An 18,169-nucleotide genomic window follows, 5' to 3' on the forward strand; every position below is an offset into this window, starting at 1 on the left:
ACAATAGCTGAGTTCAAAGAATTGTGTCTATCACATGTGAAATCTGTGTTATGAACTTGTAAAAATGTTTCAATGTTTCTATGTTTGCATAAGCTATCATGTTCGTATTGATGATGATGGATTTTTGTTACATTATTGTTGTTGTAAGTTAGATTTGAAAAAATAAAATAAATGAGTAGTCTACAAAAGCTTGAGCCACGCGCGCGTTTCGGTAGACATAGATAACTTGATTTTGAACACTGGCGAAAATCGTTATACAATGAAATGTTCTAGGGTCTTCAGTGGAAACCGGATTCGAACCAGGGATAGCCCAGACGGAATACTTGTAAACTATCGTATTAGCAGATGGTTATATCGAGTTTTTTTCTGTACCGCGGCAGATCTCAGTGTAAGTATCTAGTGGAAACTTGAGGATATCGGGTTCGATTCCCGATCAGTCAAGGATCTTCCCGGGTTGGAAATTTGCTCGACATGCCTTGGGATTATATCTTTACTTTTCGGTTTCCGTCTTTTGTTTAATGTTCTTATGATATCAATTTATGTCTGCAACAGAACCAGTTCGTTTTATTTTGCATACTGGTTCCAGATGTGCTTTGTTAAACTTTAAAAATGATCTTAATGATAAATCGTCCTGCTCAAACCATTGTAGGGGTATGAGGTGGGACCATCATCATCATCATCAAATGTCATCATATTGTCAATAAAGTTGACCGTGTAAGGTCCGTTTATCATCAACACTATGTTTACATTGGGGTGCCAAATTACCCGCATACTGAATTTTCACTTTGGAATGAAATCTATGAAATTTGTGATCAAAATCTCGATACACTTACTCGAATTCGTTGAAGAACATCAATTTCTTGATCCAAATCAGCTTTAATATTTAAAATCGGCTCACTATTCGATTCTTAATTTTTCAAAAGACGCACATGAAAAATTTTCGATATTTCAAAAACAACAAAACTTGATTTTTTTTTAAAAAACAGATATTTTGGGTTTTTGGCATCTGCCGTTTGTTACTACATTACTAGAACACTTTTTTTATTCATCACCAGAGTGCGCTCATTACCGCCGGAGATCCGGGTGGGTACCGAATTACCCACGGGGTACCGAATTTGTACCAGAATTTGTATTCCTCAAAAGTATTGTATAATGTATTTGAAGCCAAATTTTCCTTTAGTTATATTTTCCTGTAAATGAATACATTTGAAAACTCTTGGGAGAAAAAGCAATAAAACTCGCTGTCGATCAAATAGTTGTGATCATAGAAGGTCGCGAGGGTCAAATAGCCCAATAATGCACGAATGCAGTTTCCAAAGATTACTGAACGAAGTGGAGTGAGAAATTGAAATCATCTAATCGGGAAATAGAAAAAAATTATTAATAATCCGTTCACTCACCTACCGTTGCAGAGCTATCGTGGCTGCACCTCGGCACTTATAATCCCAATCGGTCGGTTGCGGAAACTCAAAGACGCCTCAACACGCATCAAAACGGTTGGCTTAAGACGTTCCAATCCACGCACACACGCAAGACACACTTCTGCCCCGAATTATCATCTAATGGAGCAAATCATACGCATTACCACAACTCCCACTTTCTCACAAGATACTTCCGAGTTACGCACTTCCACACTGTAGATCACTTCCACCGGAAGATTCTCGGAACCACTACAGAACGGCACTCTGCTGTCGGGGGGATAGCACTCCCGGAAAACGTTTCCGTTAGCGGGTTCTTCGTTCAAAATACCATTCGCTCCATTGAACAAACACCCCTTCGCTCGCTCTCCCAGGCGGTGTGTCTCTCCGAGGTCAAGGACCCACTGCGGCGCCGATTCCTAGAAATAAACCATTAAACAAAAAACAGAATAAAAATTAAACAATGCGAATAATTGCAAGAAATTTAATGCGCGATCGAAGAAACGATCGCTGGTGGTTTGTTGATTTGGTTTGGGAGGTCGAAAAGGTGATTGACTTGCGATCGTTCCGCAGTTCCCCGATGTAATTTTTGGCCAAACTGTGGGCTCCCCCAACAAGTAGTGCCGCTATTGTGTGGCTTTACGTGGTGATTAACGAAATTACAAGCTGTAAACGCTGCTAGAACCTGCCGCTCGGGTATGGGCGGTTGATAGTGAAAGACGAGCGCCATTAGAAAGTAACGTTTGCCCTTCCCTCGTTCATAGGAGCAAGCATTCTTCTGAACCAATTTGTCCAAATTGTTCGCAATAATCGGAGAGTTTGGAATTTTTGTGACACAACAAAAAAAAAAACACAGGGCGATCGCAGGCATTTCCTAGCAATTAAGTTGGAAGCAAAATGTCGCGTTTATGGTCCACAGTGCGCGCGATTACCGAACCGAAATTCCCACCCCCGCCGCCGGTGGTTACGGCGCCGCAGCGGAAACGGCGTTGTGTCACAACGCGCGCGCTCTTGCAGGAAGGGCGGAAATGTCCGAATCGATGTTTAATCTTTCCATTAGTCTCCCTCCCCTCCCTTGGTTCATCTCAACCAAATCTGTTGCTACTGTCGTTGGGGTTGATCTATCAACCATTCGGTCGCCCAGTTTCCGTTTGAGCAAAACCACGCAAAAACCAAGGAATATTATGTGTGTCTGTACGCGTGCGGTCTTTGAATGTTCGCATTTTTCTGCCATCACCAACAATAGGAAAATAGGGGAAGAAGAAAAGAAAAAAAAACAAAAACTGTCGTAAAAATTGCCCTGAAATGGCTGCCGGAGAAGAAAGAAAAAGATAAACCAAAAAGTCGCGGATAATTAGTTTTATAACAGTTTTGATGGTTTTTTTTTCGGACCCACAACAGTATCGAGATGTAGGCCGCCCGTGATAAAGTTGACGAACAACTAAGCGGAGCGAAGCAGGAAATTTAAAGGTTAAAAATAAAGCTAGCCTAAAAAAATGGATTTTTTTTTCTGCGTTGCAGCTCATTAGCAATCAAATAGCTAACCCATGCTGGGAGCTACTAATTGTTCGTCGTGATTTGGAGATGATTGGGCACAATTATATGTGCCCGTGGATGCTGGCCAAATGTGGCGAAAAAATTCGTTTCTGACATTCGCAGCTAAGCGTTGCTCTTATGTCTAGTCAAGTGTCGAGTGGAGTTAACCTTTAACACTAAATCTACCGACATTTTATGTGTATCTATTCCTGCCATGAGAGATCAAATGATAGATTCAAATCATTCTTGTTTTCGCACGAATATATTTTTTCCCCAGAAAATCAACAGTGCAAAACAAAAATGCGAAAATGTTTTCGTCTTGTTTTTAAGTTATTTTGTCAATAATTTTAGCTTTTTCTTATCGCAGTGAATTTTAGTTTCCTTCAATGTAATTGTGAAGACATTTGAAGACATTTTTTCGTACCATATGAAGGCATCTAAATCACCTGGCATCCCTGATCGGATATTTCACGAGCAACATAAGTACACACTTTTGTGTATTCACCGTTTTCACAGGTTACGTCAGATTGGAATCTATTCGATTCTATTTGTTTACCTTAAGGTGAAGGTGGAAGGAAGCCATTGTAGTAGTATAGGTAAAACCACGTGTAAAGTGGGATGATAGTGTTTGTGAGAAGCAAGAGCAAAGCATGCGTAAATAGATCAATTTACTTATCAGACCGTGTGGCGCTTCACTGACACGAGTCTTATACTTATGACAGACATACAGCTGTGCTACCATTGTACTTCGAAAATTGTATGTCTGTCACCATGTACAGCGCTAGAGCCATGCAAGCAACTCGGTACAATCGCTGTACCTGTACCGACCTGTTTTACCGCTGTACATGGCTACAGTTGTACTGTGCACAGCGCCATAGACGGCTAGTGGTCGGTAGCATGAACAAATCGAATCAAAACACTTGGTAAACATTCTTTTCACTGACTTTCTCTTGAGTTAATAACTCAGATTGGAAACATATTTGTTGTGTTTGATAGTTTAGACGCTAAATAAAAACCTTTTTCATTGAAATATGTGGTGAAATTTGGAAAAAATTCTGATTGTCAGTTTGACATATGGTACCATGTACAACTAAAGTATGTCTGTCATGGTACGATAGTACCTGTACAACGCTGTACCCTTACAGCGCAAGTACAGCTGTATGTCTGTCCCTGGTATTAGGCCGATTACACATTATCCGGTTTCTGCCGGACCGGTTTGAAACCCAAATGGCAAATTTCGACCGTACCAACTTCTTAACGGCGCCGTGATGCAGCCGTCTATTGCGACTGCAATGTCCGGTGACCGGACAAGCATTATACGCGATGACAATAGTGTTGTGCCGACGTCTGGTGGAGACATCAGTTTGGGAAAGCAAATTATCCTCTATAAGATTATTAGACCTTAAGACAGCTTTAAGTTGCTCAATTTTTAATGAAAATTTTTACATCATGTTATTTGATTACTTAAAACACGTAGTACTGACCCTTACTTAACCATTTCTGTATAATTTTCTTGATATTTTCACAAAAACTCATCATTATAATATAAAACCATTATTAAACACAATTCTTGTTCAGGAGTTTTTCCCTACTTGCAAAAGAACGTTTACTTCATCACATAAATAACATATTTGTTAAGAAAAAGTTTATTTTCATTCATAATTCTTATTTTGTATATGAGTTTACTGCACCTGAAAATCCATTATCACTATCATTTCCCAAAAGCGGAGCACGAAGCTCCATGCCATCAACACGAATTGACAGTTGTTTGCCATGTCTGTTAGTATTAGTACAATTTTTTCGTCCCATGTAATAGTATGTGTGCGCTATTGACGTTTGTTTATTGATTTTGAAACCAAATTCTTATTTCACTTCTTCAGCAACTACCAGTGCTGTGGAACAAATTCTGTGATACAACTTTCTGTTCAAAGAGAAACAATGGTCACAGGTGCACGATGTCATCATTGAGCATATTGCCACGGACTGTGTTATTAACGGTGAGTGGTGTCTTTCGACAAGCAGATCGAGTTATTCAATTAACCTCTATTTTTTTGTTCACAGGCAACATCCCTTATTTTAAATTATTCCTGAATTTCTGGGTATTCCAGTTTGACCTGACTCGGGACGCGATCAACGACGAGACCGAGGCACTCAAGCTCAAAATGTTCCCATGCCCGATGCCAAAGCATTGATTCTGTCAGAACGAAATTCCAGCTTATCTGATTCGGTCATTCTTTGCCCTGGATCCGCGAATTGATAGCTGTGATGCGAAATGGGCTCGAGAAGCTGCCCCTGCCCCAGGAGGCATATGTTGAGCGCGAGGAATTGCGGCATATGTTGAGCGCGTTCTTGGACGAGGATCTGCGGAAGCAGCAATGGAATAGTGTTTGAACGAATTATAATGTTATTTTAATCGTATTTTTTTTTACTGTAATAGTGAAATAAAAACCACTCTAGAATGAATGGATGTACATACATTCTCTTGTAGGCAAATTCCAAGATAATTACAGGAAGTGAACACATTATGCATATAAATAAATAGTGCCCCTGGCTTGTTACGGAATGTTATTATTATTGGTTCATCAAATTGCACTTTTATCTAACCGTGTTTCTGAGACTGTTGAAAAAATATGAGGCAACGTGTGAAATAAATCATGCTATTTGTGGAAGCTTGGAAACAAAATAATTATACGTATGAATGAGTAAACCACAACTGGATTAAAGTTAGTTTTTGTAAAAGTATTCTGAAGTGGGGCGGAAGTATTTACGATAGATACGGTATGAACGCCGATATGATGCAGGATATGCGTAATGTCCGTGAGGCCTGGTCTCACTTTGACCATGCTCCTGGTGTGCCACTCCAACATTTGTCCCTATGTGCTCACCAAGGGACATACATATGAGAACGCTGATTTTAAGATTTTCCGTCTGCAGTCAGCTGCATGTAACCGGAATATTTGCAGCAATGTTTACCTGTCAATCCACTATATAAATAAAAGCATGTATGTGTTTGTGAGAGATGTACTGTTTTGTGTAGTGAGAAGTGTCTTTCACATTGTTATCCGGATATCCGTCCAAACCCAGCGGCGCTTTTTGAAACCCGTCCGGCAGAAACCGGATAATGTGTAATCGCCCTTAGAATACATTTGAAAAAAAAAAATAAAATAACAATTCAATACTAAAGTAAAATGTATGAACGATGTATTCCGATGAACAATTGCAAATATAAATATATATAGAAGGTGTATTTGCATATGAAGTAAAATTCTGATTATACGCGAGCGTAACATGAGCAAATTTATAACACATGCGAATTGGGGCTCTTTTGGTATTAACAAGTTCTTCCGCACAGTAACTCGATGTTGATAATTCATAAACATTCTCCTTCGTTTATCGTATTGTTTTCACATGTTCACGTTGGAAAGCCTTAACCCTTCTCTTCGTTGGCCGATTTATTTTGATTGAATGCAATACTTTTCCGTTTACTATTTTAGAAAGCATAGGCAGCCGTGGCAGTGTTCCGAACTCTGTAATACAATTTTATCAACCAATGTTAAAGTTGCTAACACTTACATTATAGACCCATTAAACGTAAAAATTGTAAATTGTATTGGTATCAAAACAATTTTATTTTATTGATTTTCATGACATGAAACGCTATGACTTAGGAATAACATTGAGTGGTTTTTATAACTTATAGGTTTTTATGTCGTCTCTACATTTTTTGCATTTACCTGAGATATCTTCACCTGATACATGTTTTTCATTGTCCTTAATATCTACCGATAACAATACTTATTCCAATTTTCTACTCAATAAGCTACCTGCGCAAAAACATGTTAACTTTGAAAAATCATAACGCAGAAACTTAAAAAAACGCATCTCTGAATTTTGGACATGTTATGTAAAAAACCTCAGCTTTCAATCAAGAAAAAATATAAAAAATATATAGCGCCCTTGGTCCCGAATTGGTGTAAGCTATAAATAATAAATACAATCAATAATTACGAAATAATTACGGTTAATTTTGAAAAATCATAACTTAAAAAAACGCCTCTCTGGTTTCGAGATATATTATGTAAAAAATTCTCAGCTTTCTAGAAAAAATATAAAAAAATATAGCGCCCTTGGTCCCGAAACCATGTAAGCTATAAATAATAAATAAAATTAATAATTACGGTTAACTTTGAAGAATCGTAACTTAAAAACAAAAAAAAAACGCCTTTCTGGTCTCGAGATATGTTATGTAAAAAATTCTCAGCTATCAAGAAAAAATATAAAAAATATATAGCGCCCTTGGTCCCGAAACCATGTAAGCTATCTTTTATCTATCTATCTATATAAACAAAAATGGATTTCTGTCTGTCTGTCTGTCTGATTCTTATGGACTCGGAAACTACTGAACCGATCGACATGAAAATTGGTATGTAGGGGTTTTTGGGACCGGGGAAGGTTTTCGTGATAGTTTGAGACTCCTCCCCCTCTCTTGGGGGGGCTGCCATACAAATGAAACACAAATTTCTGCATTATTCGAGAATTAATCAAGCAAATGAAACCAAATTAGGCATATAGAGGTTCTAGGGTGCAATAAATGATTCTATTGTGGTTAGAGACTCTTCCCCCCTCTCTTAAGGGGGGCTGCCATACAAATGAAACACAAATTTCTGCATTACTCGAGAATTAATCAAGCAAATGAAACCAAATTGTACATATGGAAATTTTAGGGTACAAAAAATGTTTCTATGATGGTTAGAGACTCCTCCCCCCTCTTTTAGGGGGAGCTGCCATACAAATGAAACACAAATTTCTGCATTACTCGAGAATTAATCAAGCAATTGAAACACAAACTTCTGCATAACTCGAGAACTAATCAACCAAATGAAGCCAAATTTGGGATGTGAGGGTTTTTGGATACGAGAAATGTTTGTATGATGGTATGACACTCCTTCCTCCTCTGGAAAGGAGAGGGGGTCCCATAAAAATAATGCACATATTCAACCAAACATGACAATTGAACATTTTCGGAAAACTCTGAATGAAAATGGGAAAATTCGAGAAATTCAACTCGCATGTGTTCTACAATTACATGTCGACAAGCGTTGTTAGTCCATTTGATGTTTGCGGTAACGAAATTTATCTTCGTTAGAAAGTGAAGATTGTTCACCCGTGGCCGAGTGGTTAGCGTCATAACTAACATGCCGGGTGTTCGGGTTCGATTCCCGTTCTGGTCGGGGGAATTTTTCGTCAAAAAATTTCCTCCGACTTGCACTGTGATCACGCGTATTCTAGAGCTTGCCACTCAGAATGCATTCAAGGCGTGTTATTTGGCATAGAAATCTTAACTAAGTACTAATAAAAATGACGCAAGTAATACTACGTTGAGACGGCGAAGTTCCTCTAGGAACGTTAGTGCCATTGAAGAAGAAGAAGAAGAAGAAAGTGAAAATGGATTTTAATGTGATAAAACGCACTCCTGTATCTTCTTCTATCTATATGAATAAAAATGGATCGTCGAATGTATTGATGAGAGCAAAACTCGAGTAAGAAATTGTCTTATTTAGGGCTGTCTTCATTCTATCATATTTTCTATATCAAACATTTATTCCATGTAACGAAGAAATATGTTATTTGCAAATGGATGAAAAATCTTGCACGAAAATTGTGTCTGAAAATAATCTGATATTATAATATCGTATTTTGGTAGAAGTACTGAAATTTTATAGTTAAAAAGAATTTTAAAGGGTAGATTAGAAGATTAATCAATGAACAGTTCTGCAATTGGACTAATGAACGTGCGCTTAGTAAAAAAAACGTGGTTGTGATAACGGAAAATAAATTTTGGGCCGGACGAAGTTTGCCGGGTCAGCTAGTAAACAATAAATACAACGAATAATTACGAAATAATTACGGTGAACTTTGAAAAATCATAACTTAAAAACAAAAACAACGCCTCTTTGGTTCCGAGATATGATATGTAAAAAATTCTCAGCTTTCAAAAAACAAAAAATTTAAAAATATAGTGCATTTGGTCCCGAGACCACGAAAACTATAAAAAACAAGTAGTTATGAGTTTTTAATTGTCATTTTTTGAAAAAAGTGCGAAAATTTGATTTTTCGGACCACCCTAAAATGGAAATGGTCACCCTAACAGAAAAATAAAAAAAAATACGGGTCTATTGGTTTGCGACAAAGAACAACATTTCCACTTTCCACGAAAATCTGAGAATCACTATATCGGTTTGGCATGGAATGGCTGTATATATATTTTATTCAATGTTCAGTTCGTAATTTCCACCCCATTCGCCGTGTTTATCATGATTATGCTAACATTAATAACATTATATACGCACCTCCCACCTTATATATGATGTCTCTAACCGTCTTAGAGACATCTTGACATTCTGTTAAATTTTTAGAGCGTAAACCATCTGTCATTTTTTTCACTGATCACATTTTCTTACCACAAATCGTTGCCACTTTTGTTCTCTCAAGTTCCACTTCTCTTCTCTGAAGACATACCAGGGTTGCCACATTTAAATCTGTAAAATTTTCTGAAAAATACTGTACATCTGTATTTTTAGCCAAAAAATCTGTATAAAAAATCTGTATCGGGAGGTTAGAGAAGAAAAATTAAAACAAATACAACAAATTAAATCATAGGAAAGTTTTTCGCCTCTAAATTGTACGATGTTTTTACATGGTTTTGTTGTACATTGCTTTCAAATTTTCCTTCAATTTAATCTTTGACGCTCCTCCTTGAGCCGATACATGGTTCCTCGCTCTCAAAATAAAGTCCAATTGTGTGAACCGATTTCCAGACTTTGTTTTGTTGGCACTGTAAAGCAAAAATATTCGCTCAACACTTGCTGATGAATGTCATCAAATGTCTTTTTTTTCAGTTCATTTATTTGTAAGGCATAAGCTTTGGGGAGCCGCAAGAATGTCTTACAAACGACCTTAGCAATGGATACAAAAAATTCCCATCACGTCTTTTGATATCCAACAGCTGGGACCAAGTTAGATCCGATTCACTCAATTTTTGCCCAATGGAATTATTATTTATATTCGACTTCAGTAGCCTAAATTCGTAACCCAAGCCTTTTCTATTACCTGTTTCAACGAATTGAGGAAATTGTAGCATCAAACCATAAAGGTTTGGTAGCTTGACGAAATTTTGAGAGTTTATCAAGTTCAATACCAGTTCAATATAGAAGTCACGATTAATGAATTTAATGATCAACCAACGCAAACATCTTCAGGCTTCTTCAGAAAGTCTTCAAAATATTTTACATCAAGGTCAGCATCAATGAATCGTTGCGTCCAACTTTTTTATAAATCGAGGTATCTATGTATGCACTGTAATGAATTTAATATTTAAAATTGAATTTAAAAAAAATCTGTAAGTTCTGTATTTTTGCTGAAAATCTGTAATTCTGTATATACAGATTCTGTATCTGAAATTTGGCAAAAAATCTGTAAAATACAGAATATTCTGCATATGTGGCAACCCTGAGACAGACTACCCAGCAAACATTAATGTGCGATTCACATAGCACGTTACGGAGAAGAACGTTTACGTTCCGTCAATGTCTCCACCAATTCACACATGCAGTCAATGCTTCCACCAGCACCATCACGTCAAATGCCAAACGAATGATTCAATTAATTTTATTCATGGTGTCGCCACCTACAACAATTTTGAATTGCAATGCACTCTTTCAAATCAGCATGCCTAAAATCAGTTTCGAATTTTGGAAAATTCAATGGGAATCATTGAATTCAATTAGCATTTAGTGCTTAAACCCCGTAGTCCGACCCTTATTCAACAATAATAATAAATAGAATAATTCTCTCAACTAGTCGCGAATGATTTTCACTCCGAAATTTGGAGCTAAGCGATATGTTGGCATAAAAAGTACAGTAAGTTACTTATAATGCGATATGCTGAGGCACCACTCAGTGTCGTATTGGAGTCGATTTTGATCAGTAATCGGCCATTCGCGACTGTTAGCGACTTTCAATGTGGGGCCATAATTTGGGCCCCGAATTCAATATTTACAAAAATGTCCAATTAGAGGTAAAAATGTCTAATTAAACGTGTTGCATCACAGATCGGTTAAATTAGCTTAATGTCGATTTAAATGTAAATTACTGTACAACCAAATCAAAACAAAAGCCGAGACACAAATCCCAGACAAAAACCGTCCGTCTCCGTCAATTATTCTTTTCTACAAATCCTGCCGGTCGTTTTCGTTGAACGTATGCTGACGGGTCGTTACGTTGCTGGTGTATGTGAATGTTTTCATGGGAATTGCATGGTAGAATCATTGACGTATCGTGACGCGACGGGACGTGAACGTGACGTGTTTGTTGTATGTGAATCGCACTTAAATCGTATAATTTGGCACGTACTAAGTCTTACAAGAAATCAGAATAAATCATAATCGCATATAATATCAATCAAAGTATGTATCGTGTATATTTGAAATCGCATAAAATGTAAAAACACGATTTTATATATCATTATCAAATTAAGTCGCAATTCGGTATAATAAACATCAATTTTATGATGTACATTGTCGTAAAATATATTTAATCCGCATCATATGCGTATATTACGCTGATGCAGTTTGTGTGTCGTATAAGCGTATAATTTAAATCGATTCAGTACTGTAGTAAATCGTGTTGCATGCTGAAGAAAATCATGAAACAGTAAATCATATTAGATCCTAATAAAGAACATATTACATCATATTGAAATGTCAATGAAATGCTGATGCACGCGGAAGTTTTGACCGCTGTTGAATTAAATTTCAGATAGCCGCGCGATATAGCTGGTGGATGATAATCCAGACGACCGGAGTTCGAACCCACATCGGAGCAGTTTTCACCAAACATCAATCTGTGTCATTTTGACCATTCATATTCCACGCCCAACATAAGTCAATCAATCATATGGCGATTCGTGAGGTTATAATAAACATTTAACGAAAATATTTTGCGCCATTTGTTTTGTTTCTATGTCTGTAATAAATCGTATATGAGTATGGCAAAAGTCGTATTTGGTGCTTTGACAATTCATGAATATATTCATATTAGATCGCAATTCAATTCCAACATAATCGCTATTATAGCCGGACAAAGTTGCATATTCATCCAAACAAATTCGGTAAGCATTTGCCATGTATGTATATGGCCTCCACTTTTGCATGCATATGCCAGTTAGGCGCATTATATGCCAACCAAATTTTAGGGCATATGATGTTATATATACGCTTGTTATGCGATTTAATGTTTGCTGGGTAAACAAAACCATTTAAAGACTGTACGTCACTCTGAAGCCACCCTAAGGCTGAGATAACACTGGATCGGAGCACGCACGAAAATTTGATTGTACGATAACTGACGAAGAGAAACCAAATAATTTTGTTCGATAGAACCATGCGAATTCGAACGAAGCAAGGGGGAATCAATGTAACCACACCAATACAATTCTATGTAGTTGTTTACTTCTCACGATTGCATGCGTTCCGTGCAGTCGCATTTTCTCAAGAAGCTGCAGGCAGTGTCACCGTGGCCTAGCCGTAGTTGGTCGCGATGTCAGTCCGTCAATGACAGAAATTTCGCTTCGCCATAAAGTAAACAGAAACCATTGCGCGTCACATCATAATCATCATCGCATCATCACAACTTCAAGCCTCTTCCTCTGGGCCATTTGCTTTCCCATCTTCACAGCATCTTTAGGCACAAGTGGAGTGTGTTGTAACCATCGCTGAACAGTATTCAACTATCCAGCAGCTCTGTCCCCCCAAATCACACCATTCTTCGTGCGGGAAGCATGAAAGTGCCACTTTGGGCGTTAATTACCTTTCGACCACAGACCAAAGCCATGGGTTCCTTTGTTACTGAACAACGTGCGTGGTGATGGCGGGACGGACCTAACCCTTAAAAAATCACGACTTTCGTCGACGCGGCGTGATTGTTCATCGATCCGTTGTTGTTTTTGTTGTCGTCGTCTAGATTGTTTCCTCTTGCGCTGGGTCCCGCGCAGATCCGCGCACTAATGGGTACATTAAGTTGTTCGGATCGCGCCCGGGCTACAAGTGATTACGAAACACGAGGGCCGGCTTTGTCGCGCCCAAAATGTGACAGAGACTGGAATCGGCTGAATTTTTTCCTTTTTTTTCGTCAAAATGAATGACGAGAGATTTTTCTCTGTGGCTTGTTGGAGACGAGAGGCTTCCGTAGGACTTGTGGTACTTGAGCTGAGTGGCGATGGAATTTTAGACTAATTAGTCACTGACACCGCGATACGTTATGTCATTGGATGACGTTTGCCCAGGTGGAGGGCTTTGTTGGTTTTTCTCCATTGCACCCGTTAATATGACACTTCTTAAGATCGAGCTTGTACTTTTAACTGCAGGTTCATGACCTCCCGGTGAACAATTACCACACGATAATAGACTTGCTCGTGTAATTTGTAATGATACGGCTGAAAAGCCACCGCGCTGAAACCTCATCCGGAATCAAGCCAACACTTAGCGCGCAATCTTTTTGAGAAGATCAAGGAATGATTTCCCATAGTCCCCCTCCGCAAATGCTATGCTATGCATGGAACAATGGCCGCCACCTGCAATCAGCCGGCACCCGAATGCGTGGAAAGTGATATTTTAATTTATTTTTCGCTGACTACAAAACTGCGCGAGGAAACGTGAAAATTCATGATCGCGGATCGGTGAAATTTACGGCTTATGTTTTGGAGGCTTAAAACGATCTATTTTGTTACTCGTGAAGGATAGTTTTCACGCCATACATTTGACAGTGTGAATTCTTTAGTGAGCATAATTAATGGCGTTAGAAAGTGTGAACGGAAATGTAAACTTTTACACCGCCAACATAAACTCTTCCCGAGTGCGTTTAAGGTCTTTGAAGAGCACTGTGTCTACTCGTGAGGATAACAATTTTCCCGGTAGACACAATCTAAGAGTCCCACCGCTACGCGAAACACCATGAAGCAAATACCTTCGCAGGGCTTACGCTTCTTGGCGTTGTTTTAGCGGGGGAATTCTATTGTTCTTCGGGTTAGAGCGAAAAAAGCAAAACCGTCATCTACAGACCTCGCGCATTTTTAGCGGATCTTACGTAAGGGTTTCGCTTGCAGCAGCCAACTGCCGCCATCCGTGAAGGTAAGGTACGACCCACTACTACACCAAACAGACGCAGGGAATCTCGTTAGAGCCTATTGCGGAGCGCCACATTTCAACGCAACCAAGAGACGAAGAGAGGCTCTCGGGGGAAAATCGGTTTCATTACGATCGATTGAATGAACGCTAGATCAGGGCCAAACTCAACCTTCCTTTAACGCGTGATGGGTGTTTTTTCGAGCACTGGGCTACCCTATTCACGGCGGCTTATGGTGGAAAGGTTTTTCGATTAATTAGAGGAAACGTGGTTCTAAATATCCAAACGCACGAGTTTGAAAGCGTCGATCGTAAGATACTTTTCCATCACAGAGTCGAAGTCGCTGTTGCGAACGGCGTTCTAGGCGGTGGCCGCTCCGGTTGTGGCGTTCCGCATTGCAATCGACATCGCCACAACCACAAAAGTTCAATAAACTGTTGGAGTAAGTGTTGACGAAACCACGAAACCGCACACGTTTTAAGCTGGCCAAGAACTCGACGCCGTCGTGTGTCGTTTTGCCATGTTTTGGGTATTTCTTCGAATTTGTACCACAATACATGCGCTTCGTAGGGCTTTTTTTTTTACTTATTGTCCACGAAAGGCGATATAATGTGCACTCATCCGAAGCATGCAAATTGGCATGGAATTTGGAGCAAACAGTTGATGGCTTAACTTCCTCATTAGTGGATTAAACAGTTTATGTGTTTTGAAATTATCTTTTGGCAAGTTATTTAGTGTTTTTTCACCTGATCGATTTTTGTCTGATTATTTCTGTCGACTTGGATCGAGGTACAAGTGAATTTTACATATAGGTATGTAAAATCTACTTTCCAATTTGACGAGACGGTTGGCATCATCCATCGATGACTATTGATTCTTTGCTAGAAAAGTACACCGTAGTTAATGCAAACTGTAAAATAGCGGTGCAAATATAAATAGCAATACACAACTTCTATCGGAACACAAAATTATGGTGTAAGACAGCGATTACGCCTCTAGAAATCGTCAAACAACCAAAAACAAAACAATAAAGATAGGTTGAACGCAATCGTAGAAATACGTAGAAGTATCATCGAAAATATTCGTTGTAGAGAAGAAAAAAAAATATTAGCATGAAAAAAATACTCATTTATTTACTACAAATACTACATTTCAATTTGCAAGTCATTCGTGTGTTTGATGATGCTTATACATAGTTTCGCTGATTCTATAGTTTCGATGAATGCATACTATCATTCATGAAATTTTTCGAGCTGCCGCCACGATGTTTGACCAAATCTTTTGAACTCAAAATAGCGTTCATCGTATCATCGTGAGCCGATTGCGAAGCTAATTTTTGTTCTGATTATATTCAGAAAAAACAGAAAGTGGGTTATATCTATGGTATAACCGCAATGGTGACGTAGGACTATCGTTGATTCAGTGATTCTTTGTTTGAAGTTGAATCTGAATCCATTCTGAATGAATGAATGAATAAATGGGGGACTTCGAAAACGAGAGCGTTACGTTGGAGATACAAGGTTTTATGCATCCAATATTGGATACGGAAATATCCTACTGATGGGGAAGAATAATCTTCAGAAGCTATCCTGTTAATTGCGATTGATTAAAAAATCACAAAACCAAATGTATTTGGTCACAGTGTTACATGGATAGAAAACATTAAAATAAACTCTTTCTCATGAATGTATTTTTAAATTCCCAGAGGAACTGGCAGATTATTTTCAGTAACGATTAGATATTTCCACATTTTCCTCGATACTGGAAGCCCACCAGTGGTTAATGCTTATTCGATATCCACCTGTTAATAGCACTTGATTGAAAAAACATTTGGTCACAGTGTTACATGGATAGAAAACATCAAAATAAACTCTTTCACATGAATGTAATTTTAAATTCCCAGAGGAACTAGCAGATTATTTTCCGGATCTTTCTCGATGCTGAACGGCATCTAAACGGAAAGAATTCCGTGCGTGTATGTGTATGTGTAGCGGCTGCTTCGATGGTCACTTTCTCTTCTCCTGAAGGATCGGCTTCTCTGTGCTCCCTCACAGTTTCAAACAAACTGCTTGCGTTTCAGGGCAGATCTCAATCCTTCGCCGTCCAGCATCCTCAGCAACGATGTTGTCTTGTCGATGTCCTCACGAAAAATGAATGCGTCTCACCACCAGAATATCGCTTAAGTATGCTTTTTGTGCGTGATTGAATCGAGAGAAGGCGTGGTTTACGATGGCAATTAGGAAGGCAAACTAGAGGGGAATGAACTCTTTGAGTTTGGAACTTTCGACGACTGAGCAATAATCGATTGCGGGCGCATACAATATTGGATACGGAAATATCCTACTGATGGGGAAGAATAATCTTCAGAAGCTATTTTGTTAATTGCGATTGATTGAAAAATCACAAAACCAAATGTATTTGGTCACAGTGTTACATGGATAGAAAACATTCAGATAAACTCTTTCACATGAATGTATTTTTAAATTCCCAGAGGAACTGGCAGATTATTTTCCGGATCTTTCTCGATGCTGAATGGCAACCAAACGGAAAGAATTCCGCGCGTGTATGTGTGTGTGTGTAGCGGCTGCTTCGATATTTTCCCGGGGAACCGTTTGTGGCATCACTTTCCTCCTGATGGATTCATGTCTGGCCTAAGGTGCACAAACAGGCTCTTGATGACACCGTTCATCCGCGCTTTCATGATAAACGAAGAGCTTCACCACAACAGCGACAACATGCTCCAATCGCTGTTCAATTAGAACTGAGTGGATTTCCGAGCAGCGCTCGCTTATATACCAATTGGTGATTTCAATGGCCTGTTTTGAAAGCAATTTTAAGACTATTGAAACAAGTTTTTGGATCAAAAAGTAACAAGTATAGAACGCGTAGACATTTTATCTTTCGAATGAAGTGTTTATCATACCATTTCGTTCAGTTGTTTAGGAGCTATTAACGCTCAAAATCTCGGTCTCCGGCGTAACGCTTTCGTTTTCGAAACTTTGATTTTACACCCCGGTATAGAAATGAAAGACGTAGTCCTACGTCAAAAAACGCTCGAAAGTTTGTAACCTGATCCCCAGGTTCCTTTAATGACACACAGGAAGAGTGAGTCATGTGCCATAGGAAAACCACTCGCACTCACACAACAGAACAACAGAACATACCACACCTTGGCTGGGGCTAACCGGGTAGGTAAATAAATGTTGTCAGTGGGTATAAGTCCATCTTCATTCTCTCCTGAATACCGGTACTCACGGAGGAAACTGGTTACTCATCTGGGAGGATATAAAAGGAGCCTATAAAGAGAGATGGGCTCTCTGATTGCTGGAAAACTCAACCACCAGCATGCTGCGCGCCCAACAAACGACTGAGTAGACCGAAGAATCAGCCTTCTTCCATCCTGACCGCGCTACGCCATACCATGGAGAGGACCGCCAGACACTAGAGCTCAGCCCAAATCAGCCAACCCGGAGACACTACACAATTTTACATACATAAATACACATACACATTCTTCTTCTTCTTATATGGCAATAACGTTCCTAGAGGAACTCCGCCGTCTCAACGTAGTATTACTTGCGTCATTTTCATTAGTACTTAGTTGAGATTTCTATGCCAAATAACACGCCTTGAATGCATTCTGAGTGGCAAGCTCTAGAATACGCGTGACCACAGTGCAAGTCAGAGGAAATTTCTTTGAAGAAAAATTTCCCCGACCACAACGGGAATCGAACCCGAACCCCCGGCTTGTTAGGTTTGACGCTAACCACTCGGCCACGGGAGCACACATACACATACACATACACTGAATAAATATCGTAAGTAGAAATTAAGTCGTGTTCATCAATCTTTGGTACAGCTCATAATTCCTTCTGTGTGGAATGACTCAGGAATAATTAATCCCAAGACTTCGAACCTGGACGTTGCACTTGGGTCGAGTGACTACCCAGCAAACATTAAATCGTATAACTTTGCACATGATAAGTCACATATAATTTCGTATCAAATCACAATCGCATAAAATATCAATCAAA

At 38.9% G+C, this 18,169-nt stretch overlaps 1 protein-coding gene and 1 long non-coding RNA gene across 3 annotated transcripts in view; one reads left to right on the top strand and one right to left on the bottom strand.

Annotated features, from left to right (window-relative positions):
• LOC129770131 (uncharacterized) overlaps positions 1–5,750 on the top strand; it is a 42,137-nt gene extending 36,387 nt beyond the window's left edge. Inside the window, exons 2-3 of the long non-coding RNA XR_008742038.1 lie at positions 4,835–4,951; positions 5,016–5,750. This is a non-coding gene — a long non-coding RNA (uncharacterized LOC129770131). The remainder of the gene's footprint in view (positions 1–4,834; positions 4,952–5,015) is intronic.
• The window catches only part of LOC129770110 (uncharacterized), a 161,800-nt gene that overhangs the window by 73,993 nt on the left and 69,638 nt on the right, over positions 1–18,169 (bottom strand). Inside the window, exon 3 of one of the 2 annotated variants that reach the window (XM_055772757.1) lies at positions 1,405–1,837. The gene's annotated coding sequence lies outside the window, so the exon portion shown is untranslated. Of the gene's footprint in view, positions 1–1,400; positions 1,838–18,169 lie in introns of both variants that reach the window. The other variant, XM_055772749.1, reaches the window with a different exon arrangement.

The sequence above is a fragment of the Toxorhynchites rutilus genome, chromosome 1, assembly GCF_029784135.1.
Source record: "Toxorhynchites rutilus septentrionalis strain SRP chromosome 1, ASM2978413v1, whole genome shotgun sequence".
Classification (NCBI taxonomy): Eukaryota; Metazoa; Arthropoda; class Insecta; order Diptera; family Culicidae; genus Toxorhynchites; species Toxorhynchites rutilus.